Genomic DNA, 12,472 nt, shown 5'->3' on the forward strand with positions numbered 1-12,472 from the left:
AAAAACCGCCCTTGTTCTGAGCAAGCACTCACTAGCAGCAAGCGGCTCTGAATCAGGCCCTATATCAGCTATAATCTAAAAGATATTGCTTAGAACATGTACAACATGGCAAATCCAGCATTTATTGGACTTTATATTCAGGATTCCCATGTATTAAAATTGTATGGTATAGAATATCCAGAAAATGCATAGATATTTATTGGTGCCTTAAAAGAAGAGTGAATATATACATATATATATATTTTTTAATTAAGTTGGAAACAGTAGCTGAATAATAGAATAAATTATCAATTTTTATAGCATTCACATAATTTGGGCATAATTTAGCAGAAGAGATTTGGAGTTTAATATTCCTCATGCAGAGCTACCATTGGTCTCTAGCATAATAGTCTTTTAGCCATTCAAGGATTTCTAAGCAAATTCTAATTAGAAAAAAGTTGATAAGGGGTAATGGGTTTTGCTAAATTCATTTGAGCTTTTTAAAGGATCTTGAATTACTAAATATACAATCAAGCATCAGAAATGGTCAACCATAAATCAATTCATAGAAATACCTATAAACACTGGCAAATCAACAGTAACATCCTAGAACAACTCAGTCCAGGGATTATCGGACATGGGTAGAGTAAGAAAATGATAGCTGGGGCAATTTTTATAAGCGTTTGACCTAGCTCATGATGCAGAAGAATCGACATGGATCTGATATATGGTGAAAGAGTACACTAACAAATTGATGTATAAATGATTTCAATCATTTTCATTACCCAAGGAAATTATAACAACTCTTAGTTGAACATCACTTTTCTGGACTGGACCAGAAATCACAGCACACAGCTGATCCTCGTTAGTATAGTGGTGAGTATCCCCGCCTGTCACGCGGGAGACCGGGGTTCAATTCCCCAACGGGGAGGCTATAACTTTTATTTCTCCAATATTCCATTTCAGACACAGTGGAAAAATAATAATACAAATGTTATGGCATGCATAAATAACAACCCAAACTATAATATATTGAGATGTGTACTTAAAGGAAACCCTCATAGATCCATACAAATGGAATAGCAGATAGAGAAAACAAAATGTACCAACTGTAATGATATACTTCTATTACCATTTGTTGGCGTTAGGTGGCTATGGAATAAATCAGAATGGTTTGGTATTTTGGGAAGGTTTATACATACTTACATTTTTATATGTAGAAATAAAATATAGGCAAGGAGGTTGGCATATTGGTGTATGCCACTTTTTGGAATGAAAACTGCACACATTTTCTAGGACATCAAACTACAACATTCAGAATTATTTTGACATTTCTAGCATTGAAAGACCACATTGTTGGGCCCCATTCTCAAGAACAGTATAGGTCAAGTAACTTCTCAAGCAATTTTCTTGTGCTGTCTAAGCCCAACTCCATGAGGTGGGTCCTCAAGACCCAAATTCCATTTTGCAATGGTTAGTAGAATGGATTTTATTTTTTAACAAGCACTTCATTTACATGTCTTTGGCAAGCACCCAAAAATTTTCCTAAGGACTATGGGCATGATTCAGACACACTCGCAAGCGCACAACACTCGTAAGTGGTTCGACGGTCCCCCACTACCCATGCGCCGCCTCCGGCGTGTGCATGCGCAAGATCCGTCCAGCGACGGCTGCTCCATCGATATGGGTCTAGCTACAAGACGGAGCGGCTGTCAATGTTGATTGATAATTCACCGCGTTTTGTATGCGGGGAGGGGGGGGTGGCTGCACAAATGCAGGCATTCCCTTAGGAACGCCTGGTGTTTGTGGGTGGCCCTACTGACATCACTAGTGATGTCAGTAGTGGACTTCCTGTTCTATTAGAGCAGGAAGTTTACTCGGGCTTGTGAGAGCTCAGACCCTTCCACAGGGTCTCCTCGCAAGCCTGATGGTCACGATAATCGCGATGGGCTCCAGGCCACTCGCAAAAGCTGTGGGAGGTCACCCACAGCTTAGCGAGCGGCCTGATGAAAGAAAAAAACAAATACATAACATAAAAAACCGCCCTTGTTCTGAGCAAGCACTCACTAGCAGCAAGCGGCTCTGAATCAGGCCCTATATCAGCTATAATCTAAAAGATATTGCTTAGAACATGTACAACATGGCAAATCCAGCATTTATTGGACTTTATATTCAGGATTCCCATGTATTAAAATTGTATGGTATAGAATATCCAGAAAATGCATAGATATTTATTGGTGCCTTAAAAGAAGAGTGAATATATACATATATATATATTTTTTAATTAAGTTGGAAACAGTAGCTGAATAATAGAATAAATTATCAATTTTTATAGCATTCACATAATTTGGGCATAATTTAGCAGAAGAGATTTGGAGTTTAATATTCCTCATGCAGAGCTACCATTGGTCTCTAGCATAATAGTCTTTTAGCCATTCAAGGATTTCTAAGCAAATTCTAATTAGAAAAAAGTTGATAAGGGGTAATGGGTTTTGCTAAATTCATTTGAGCTTTTTAAAGGATCTTGAATTACTAAATATACAATCAAGCATCAGAAATGGTCAACCATAAATCAATTCATAGAAATACCTATAAACACTGGCAAATCAACAGTAACATCCTAGAACATCTCAGTCCAGGGATTATCGGACATGGGTAGAGTAAGAAAATGATAGCTGGGGCAATTTCTATAAGCATTTGACCTAGCTCATGATGCAGAAGAATCGACATGGATCTGATATATGGTGAAAGAGTACACTAACAAATTGATGTATAAATGATTTCAATCATTTTCATTACCCAAGGAAATTATAACAACTCTTAGTTGAACATCACTTTTCTGGACTGGACCAGAAATCACAGCACACAGCCGATCCTCATTAGTATAGTGGTGAGTATCCCCGCCTGTCACGCGGGAGACCGGGGTTCAATTCCCCGACGGGGAGGCTATAACTTTTATTTCTCCAATATTCCATTTCAGACACAGTGGAAAAATAATAATACAAATGTTATGGCATGCATAAATAACAACCCAAACTATAATATATTGAGATGTGTACTTAAAGGAAACCCTCATAGATCCATACAAATGGAATAGCAGATAGAGAAAACAAAATGTACCAACTGTAATGATATACTTCTATTACCATTTGTTGGCGTTAGGTGGCTATGGAATAAATCAGAATGGTTTGGTATTTTGGGAAGGTTTATACATACTTACATTTTTATATGTAGAAATAAAATATAGGCAAGGAGGTTGGCATATTGGTGTATGCCACTTTTTGGAATGAAAACTGCACACATTTTCTAGGACATCAAACTACAACATTCAGAATTATTTTGACATTTCTAGCATTGAAAGACCACATTGTTGGGCCCCATTCTCAAGAACAGTATAGGTCAAGTAACTTCTCAAGCAATTTTCTTGTGCTGTCTAAGCCCAACTCCATGAGGTGGGTCCTCAAGACCCAAATTCCATTTTGCAATGGTTAGTAGAATGGATTTTATTTTTTAACAAGCACTTCATTTACATGTCTTTGGCAAGCACCCAAAAATTTTCCTAAGGACTATGGGCATGATTCAGACACACTCGCAAGCACACAACACTCGTAAGTGGTTCGACGGTCCCCCACTACCCATGCGCCACCTCCGGCGTGTGCATGCGCAAGATCCGTCCAGCGACGGCTGCTCCATCGATATGGGTCTAACTACAAGATGGAGCGGCTGTCAATGTTGATTGATAATTCACCGCGTTTTGTATGCGGGGAGGGGGGGGTGGCTGCACAAATGCAGGCATTCCCTTAGGAACGCCTGGTGTTTGTGGGTGGCCCTACTGACATCACTAGTGATGTCAGTAGTGGACTTCCTGTTCTATTAGAGCAGGAAGTTTACTCGGGCTTGTGAGAGCTCAGACCCTTCCACAGGGTCTCCTCGCAAGCCTGATGGTCACGATAATCGCGATGGGCTCCAGGCCACTCGCAAAAGCTGTGGGAGGTCACCCACAGCTTAGCGAGCGGCCTGATGAAAGAAAAAAACAAATACAAAACATAAAAAACCGCCCTTGTTCTGAGCAAGCACTCACTAGCAGCAAGCGGCTCTGAATCAGGCCCTATATCAGCTATAATCTAAAAGATATTGCTTAGAACATGTACAACATGGCAAATCCAGCATTTATTGGACTTTATATTCAGGATTCCCATGTATTAAAATTGTATGGTATAGAATATCCAGAAAATGCATAGATATTTATTGGTGCCTTAAAAGAAGAGTGAATATATACATATATATTTTTTTTTTAATTAAGTTGGAAACAGTAGCTGAATAATAGAATAAATTATCAATTTTTATAGCATTCACATAATTTGGGCATAATTTAGCAGAAGAGATTTGGAGTTTAATATTCCTCATGCAGAGCTACCATTGGTCTCTAGCATAATAGTCTTTTAGCCATTCAAGGATTTCTAAGCAAATTCTAATTAGAAAAAAGTTGATAAGGGGTAATGGGTTTTGCTAAATTCATTTGAGCTTTTTAAAGGATCTTGAATTACTAAATATACAATCAAGCATCAGAAATGGTCAACCATAAATCAATTCATAGAAATACCTATAAACACTGGCAAATCAACAGTAACATCCTAGAACATCTCAGTCCAGGGATTATCGGACATGGGTAGAGTAAGAAAATGATAGCTGGGGCAATTTTTATAAGCATTTGACCTAGCTCATGATGCAGAAGAATCGACATGGATCTGATATATGGTGAAAGAGTACACTAACAAATTGATGTATAAATGATTTCAATCATTTTCATTACCCAAGGAAATTATAACAACTCTTAGTTGAACATCACTTTTCTGGACTGGACCAGAAATCACAGCACACAGCTGATCCTCGTTAGTATAGTGGTGAGTATCCCCGCCTGTCACGCGGGAGACCGGGGTTCAATTCCCCGACGGGGAGGCTACAACTTTTATTTCTCCAATATTCCATTTCAGACACAGTGGAAAAATAATAATACAAATGTTATGGCATGCATAAATAACAACCCAAACTATAATATATTGAGATGTGTACTTAAAGGAAACCCTCATAGATCCATACAAATGGAAGAGCAGATAGAGAAAACAAAATGTACCAACTGTAATGATATACTTCTATTACCATTTGTTGGCATTAGGTGGCTATGGAATAAATCAGAATGGTTTGGTATTTTGGGAAGGTTTATACATACTTACATTTTTATATGTAGAAATAAAATATAGGCAAGGAGGTTGGCATATTGGTGTATGCCACTTTTTGGAATGAAAACTGCACACATTTTCTAGGACATCAAACTACAACATTCAGAATTATTTTGACATTTCTAGCATTGAAAGACCACATTGTTGGGCCCCATTCTCAAGAACAGTATAGGTCAAGTAACTTCTCAAGCAATTTTCTTGTGCTGTCTAAGCCCAACTCCATGAGGTGGGTCCTCAAGACCCAAATTCCATTTTGCAATGGTTAGTAGAATGGATTTTATTTTTTAACAAGCACTTCATTTACATGTCTTTGGCAAGCACCCAAAAATTTTCCTAAGGACTATGGGCATGATTCAGACACACTCGCAAGCGCACAACACTCGTAAGTGGTTCAACGGTCCCCCACTACCCATGCGCCGCCTCCGGCATGTGCATGCGCAAGATCCGTCCAGCGACGGCTGCTCCATCGATATGGGTCTAGCTACAAGACGGAGCGGCTGTCAATGTTGATTGATAATTCACCGCGTTTTGTATGCGGGGAGGGGGGGGTGGCTGCACAAATGCAGGCATTCCCTTAGGAACGCCTGGTGTTTGTGGGTGGCCCTACTGACATCACTAGTGATGTCAGTAGTGGACTTCCTGTTCTATTAGAGCAGGAAGTTTACTCGGGCTTGTGAGAGCTCAGACCCTTCCACAGGGTCTCCTCGCAAGCCTGATGGTCACGATAATCGCGATGGGCTCCAGGCCACTCGCAAAAGCTGTGGGAGGTCACCCACAGCTTAGCGAGCGGCCTGATGAAAGAAAAAAACAAATACATAACATAAAAAACCGCCCTTGTTCTGAGCAAGCACTCACTAGCAGCAAGCGGCTCTGAATCAGGCCCTATATCAGCTATAATCTAAAAGATATTGCTTAGAACATGTACAACATGGCAAATCCAGCATTTATTGGACTTTATATTCAGGATTCCCATGTATTAAAATTGTATGGTATAGAATATCCAGAAAATGCATAGATATTTATTGGTGCCTTAAAAGAAGAGTGAATATATACATATATATATATTTTTTAATTAAGTTGGAAACAGTAGCTGAATAATAGAATAAATTATCAATTTTTATAGCATTCACATAATTTGGGCATAATTTAGCAGAAGAGATTTGGAGTTTAATATTCCTCATGCAGAGCTACCATTGGTCTCTAGCATAATAGTCTTTTAGCCATTCAAGGATTTCTAAGCAAATTCTAATTAGAAAAAAGTTGATAAGGGGTAATGGGTTTTGCTAAATTCATTTGAGCTTTTTAAAGGATCTTGAATTACTAAATATACAATCAAGCATCAGAAATGGTCAACCATAAATCAATTCATAGAAATACCTATAAACACTGGCAAATCAACAGTAACATCCTAGAACATCTCAGTCCAGGGATTATCGGACATGGGTAGAGTAAGAAAATGATAGCTGGGGCAATTTTTATAAGCATTTGACCTAGCTCATGATGCAGAAGAATCGACATGGATCTGATATATGGTGAAAGAGTACACTAACAAATTGATGTATAAATGATTTCAATCATTTTCATTACCCAAGGAAATTATAACAACTCTTAGTTGAACATCAGTTTTCTGGACTGGACCAGAAATCACAGCACACAGCCGATCCTCGTTAGTATAGTGGTGAGTATCCCCGCCTGTCACGCGGGAGACCGGGGTTCAATTCCCCAACGGGGAGGCTATAACTTTTATTTCTCCAATATTCCATTTCAGACACAGTGGAAAAATAATAATACAAATGTTATGGCATGCATAAATAACAACCCAAACTATAATATATTGAGATGTGTACTTAAAGGAAACCCTCATAGATCCATACAAATGGAATAGCAGATAGAGAAAACAAAATGTACCAACTGTAATGATATACTTCTATTACCATTTGTTGGCGTTAGGTGGCTATGGAATAAATCAGAATGGTTTGGTATTTTGGGAAGGTTTATACATACTTACATTTTTATATGTAGAAATAAAATATAGGCAAGGAGGTTGGCATATTGGTGTATGCCACTTTTTGGAATGAAAACTGCACACATTTTCTAGGACATCAAACTACAACATTCAGAATTATTTTGACATTTCTAGCATTGAAAGACCACATTGTTGGGCCCCATTCTCAAGAACAGTATAGGTCAAGTAACTTCTCAAGCAATTTTCTTGTGCTGTCTAAGCCCAACTCCATGAGGTGGGTCCTCAAGACCCAAATTCCATTTTGCAATGGTTAGTAGAATGGATTTTATTTTTTAACAAGCACTTCATTTACATGTCTTTGGCAAGCACCCAAAAATTTTCCTAAGGACTATGGGCATGATTCAGACACACTCGCAAGCGCACAACACTCGTAAGTGGTTCGACGGTCCCCCACTACCCATGCGCCGCCTCCGGCGTGTGCATGCGCAAGATCCGTCCAGCGACGGCTGCTCCATCGATATGGGTCTAGCTACAAGACGGAGCGGCTGTCAATGTTGATTGATAATTCACCGCGTTTTGTATGCGGGGAGGGGGGGGTGGCTGCACAAATGCAGGCATTCCCTTAGGAACGCCTGGTGTTTGTGGGTGGCCCTACTGACATCACTAGTGATGTCAGTAGTGGACTTCCTGTTCTATTAGAGCAGGAAGTTTACTCGGGCTTGTGAGAGCTCAGACCCTTCCACAGGGTCTCCTCGCAAGCCTGATGGTCACGATAATCGCGATGGGCTCCAGGCCACTCGCAAAAGCTGTGGGAGGTCACCCACAGCTTAGCGAGCGGCCTGATGAAAGAAAAAAACAAATACAAAACATAAAAAACCGCCCTTGTTCTGAGCAAGCACTCACTAGCAGCAAGCGGCTCTGAATCAGGCCCTATATCAGCTATAATCTAAAAGATATTGCTTAGAACATGTACAACATGGCAAATCCAGCATTTATTGGACTTTATATTCAGGATTCCCATGTATTAAAATTGTATGGTATAGAATATCCAGAAAATGCATAGATATTTATTGGTGCCTTAAAAGAAGAGTGAATATATACATATATATATTTTTTTTTTAATTAAGTTGGAAACAGTAGCTGAATAATAGAATAAATTATCAATTTTTATAGCATTCACATAATTTGGGCATAATTTAGCAGAAGAGATTTTTAGTTTAATATTCCTCATGCAGAGCTACCATTGGTCTCTAGCATAATAGTCTTTTAGCCATTCAAGGATTTCTAAGCAAATTCTAATTAGAAAAAAGTTGATAAGGGGTAATGGGTTTTGCTAAATTCATTTGAGCTTTTTAAAGGATCTTGAATTACTAAATATACAATCAAGCATCAGAAATGGTCAACCATAAATCAATTCATAGAAATACCTATAAACACTGGCAAATCAACAGTAACATCCTAGAACATCTCAGTCCAGGGATTATCGGACATGGGTAGAGTAAGAAAATGATAGCTGGGGCAATTTTTATAAGCATTTGACCTAGCTCATGATGCAGAAGAATCGACATGGATCTGATATATGGTGAAAGAGTACACTAACAAATTGATGTATAAATGATTTCAATCATTTTCATTACCCAAGGAAATTATAACAACTCTTAGTTGAACATCACTTTTCTGGACTGGACCAGAAATCACAGCACACAGCTGATCCTCGTTAGTATAGTGGTGAGTATCCCCGCCTGTCACGCGGGAGACCGGGGTTCAATTCCCCGACGGGGAGGCTACAACTTTTATTTCTCCAATATTCCATTTCAGACACAGTGGAAAAATAATAATACAAATGTTATGGCATGCATAAATAACAACCCAAACTATAATATATTGAGATGTGTACTTAAAGGAAACCCTCATAGATCCATACAAATGGAAGAGCAGATAGAGAAAACAAAATGTACCAACTGTAATGATATACTTCTATTACCATTTGTTGGCGTTAGGTGGCTATGGAATAAATCAGAATGGTTTGGTATTTTGGGAAGGTTTATACATACTTACATTTTTATATGTAGAAATAAAATATAGGCAAGGAGGTTGGCATATTGGTGTATGCCACTTTTTGGAATGAAAACTGCACACATTTTCTAGGACATCAAACTACAACATTCAGAATTATTTTGACATTTCTAGCATTGAAAGACCACATTGTTGGGCCCCATTCTCAAGAACAGTATAGGTCAAGTAACTTCTCAAGCAATTTTCTTGTGCTGTCTAAGCCCAACTCCATGAGGTGGGTCCTCAAGACCCAAATTCCATTTTGCAATGGTTAGTAGAATGGATTTTATTTTTTAACAAGCACTTCATTTACATGTCTTTGGCAAGCACCCAAAAATTTTCCTAAGGACTATGGGCATGATTCAGACACACTCGCAAGCGCACAACACTCGTAAGTGGTTCGACGGTCCCCCACTACCCATGCGCCGCCTCCGGCTTGTGCATGCGCAAGATCCGTCCAGCGACGGCTGCTCCATCGATATGGGTCTAGCTACAAGACGGAGCGGCTGTCAATGTTGATTGATAATTCACCGCGTTTTGTATGCGGGGAGGGGGGGGTGGCTGCACAAATGCAGGCATTCCCTTAGGAATGCCTGGTGTTTGTGGGTGGCCCTACTGACATCACTAGTGATGTCAGTAGTGGACTTCCTGTTCTATTAGAGCAGGAAGTTTACTCGGGCTTGTGAGAGCTCAGACCCTTCCACAGGGTCTCCACGCAAGCCTGATGGTCACGATAATCGCGATGGGCTCCAGGCCACTCGCAAAAGCTGTGGGAGGTCACCCACAGCTTAGCGAGCGGCCTGATGAAAGAAAAAAACAAATACAAAACATAAAAAAACGCCCTTGTTCTGAGCAAGCACTCACTAGCAGCAAGCGGCTCTGAATCAGGCCCTATATCAGCTATAATCTAAAAGATATTGCTTAGAACATGTACAACATGGCAAATCCAGCATTTATTGGACTTTATATTCAGGATTCCCATGTATTAAAATTGTATGGTATAGAATATCCAGAAAATGCATAGATATTTATTGGTGCCTTAAAAGAAGAGTGAATATATACATATATATATTTTTTTTAATTAAGTTGGAAACAGTAGCTGAATAATAGAATAAATTATCAATTTTTATAGCATTCACATAATTTGGGCATAATTTAGCAGAAGAGATTTGGAGTTTAATATTCCTCATGCAGAGCTACCATTGGTCTCTAGCATAATAGTCTTTTAGCCATTCAAGGATTTCTAAGCAAATTCTAATTAGAAAAAAGTTGATAAGGGGTAATGGGTTTTGCTAAATTCATTTGAGCTTTTTAAAGGATCTTGAATTACTAAATATACAATCAAGCATCAGAAATGGTCAACCATAAATCAATTCATAGAAATACCTATAAACACTGGCAAATCAACAGTAAAATCCTAGAACATCTCAGTCCAGGGATTATCGGACATGGGTAGAGTAAGAAAATGATAGCTGGGGCAAATTCTATAAGCATTTGACCTAGCTCATGATGCAGAAGAATCGACATGGATCTGATATATGGTGAAAGAGTACACTAACAAATTGATGTATAAATGATTTCAATCATTTTCATTACCCAAGGAAATTATAACAACTCTTAGTTGAACATCACTTTTCTGGACTGGACCAGAAATCACAGCACACAGCCGATCCTCATTAGTATAGTGGTGAGTATCCCCGCCTGTCACGCGGGAGACCGGAGTTCAATTCCCCGACGGGGAGGCTATAACTTTTATTTCTCCAATATTCCATTTCAGACACAGTGGAAAAATAATAATACAAATGTTATGGCATGCATAAATAACAACCCAAACTATAATATATTGAGATGTGTACTTAAAGGAAACCCTCATAGATCCATACAAATGGAATAGCAGATAGAGAAAACAAAATGTACCAACTGTAATGATATACTTCTATTACCATTTGTTGGCGTTAGGTGGCTATGGAATAAATCAGAATGGTTTGGTATTTTGGGAAGGTTTATACATACTTACATTTTTATATGTAGAAATAAAATATAGGCAAGGAGGTTGGCATATTGGTGTATGCCACTTTTTGGAATGAAAACTGCACACATTTTCTAGGACATCAAACTACAACATTCAGAATTATTTTGACATTTCTAGCATTGAAAGACCACATTGTTGGGCCCCATTCTCAAGAACAGTATAGGTCAAGTAACTTCTCAAGCAATTTTCTTGTGCTGTCTAAGCCCAACTCCATGAGGTGGGTCCTCAAGACCCAAATTCCATTTTGCAATGGTTAGTAGAATGGATTTTATTTTTTAACAAGCACTTCATTTACATGTCTTTGGCAAGCACCCAAAAATTTTCCTAAGGACTATGGGCATGATTCAGACACACTCGCAAGCGCACAACACTCGTAAGTGGTTCGACGGTCCCCCACTACCCATGCGCCGCCTCCGGCGTGTGCATGCGCAAGATCCGTCCAGCGACGGCTGCTCCATCGATATGGGTCTAGCTACAAGACGGAGCGGCTGTCAATGTTGATTGATAATTCACCGCGTTTTGTATGCGGGGAGGGGGGGGTGGCTGCACAAATGCAGGCATTCCCTTAGGAACGCCTGGTGTTTGTGGGTGGCCCTACTGACATCACTAGTGATGTCAGTAGTGGACTTCCTGTTCTATTAGAGCAGGAAGTTTACTCGGGCTTGTGAGAGCTCAGACCCTTCCACAGGGTCTCCTCGCAAGCCTGATGGTCACGATAATCGCGATGGGCTCCAGGCCACTCGCAAAAGCTGTGGGAGGTCACCCACAGCTTAGCGAGCGGCCTGATGAAAGAAAAAAACAAATACATAACATAAAAAACCGCCCTTGTTCTGAGCAAGCACTCACTAGCAGCAAGCGGCTCTGAATCAGGCCCTATATCAGCTATAATCTAAAAGATATTGCTTAGAACATGTACAACATGGCAAATCCAGCATTTATTGGACTTTATATTCAGGATTCCCATGTATTAAAATTGTATGGTATAGAATATCCAGAAAATGCATAGATATTTATTGGTGCCTTAAAAGAAGAGTGAATATATACATATATATATATTTTTTAATTAAGTTGGAAACAGTAGCTGAATAATAGAATAAATTATCAATTTTTATAGCATTCACATAATTTGGGCATAATTTAGCAGAAGAGATTTGGAGTTTAATATTCCTCATGCAGAGCTACCATTGGTCTCTAGCATAA

General features: G+C 39.2%; 5 non-coding genes across 5 annotated transcripts; all 5 read left to right on the plus strand.

Annotated features, from left to right (window-relative positions):
- Window positions 1-838: 838 nt before the first annotated feature.
- TRNAD-GUC (transfer RNA aspartic acid (anticodon GUC)) lies at window positions 839-910 on the plus strand. Its single transcript has one exon. It is a non-coding gene; the product is annotated as a tRNA-Asp (tRNA).
- A 1,942-nt stretch (window positions 911-2,852) lies between these two features.
- Window positions 2,853-2,924, plus strand: TRNAD-GUC (transfer RNA aspartic acid (anticodon GUC)). Its single transcript has one exon. It is a non-coding gene; the product is annotated as a tRNA-Asp (tRNA).
- Window positions 2,925-4,866: 1,942 nt separating this feature from the next.
- On the plus strand, window positions 4,867-4,938 carry TRNAD-GUC (transfer RNA aspartic acid (anticodon GUC)). The gene has a single exon. It is a non-coding gene; the product is annotated as a tRNA-Asp (tRNA).
- A 1,942-nt stretch (window positions 4,939-6,880) lies between these two features.
- On the plus strand, window positions 6,881-6,952 carry TRNAD-GUC (transfer RNA aspartic acid (anticodon GUC)). Its single transcript has one exon. It is a non-coding gene; the product is annotated as a tRNA-Asp (tRNA).
- A 1,944-nt stretch (window positions 6,953-8,896) lies between these two features.
- TRNAD-GUC (transfer RNA aspartic acid (anticodon GUC)) lies at window positions 8,897-8,968 on the plus strand. The gene has a single exon. It is a non-coding gene; the product is annotated as a tRNA-Asp (tRNA).
- Window positions 8,969-12,472: the final 3,504 nt, after the last annotated feature.

This window comes from Taudactylus pleione, unplaced genomic scaffold (assembly GCF_031769625.1).
Source record: "Taudactylus pleione unplaced genomic scaffold, aTauple2 ptg000282l, whole genome shotgun sequence".
NCBI lineage: Eukaryota > Metazoa > Chordata > Amphibia > Anura > Myobatrachidae > Taudactylus > Taudactylus pleione.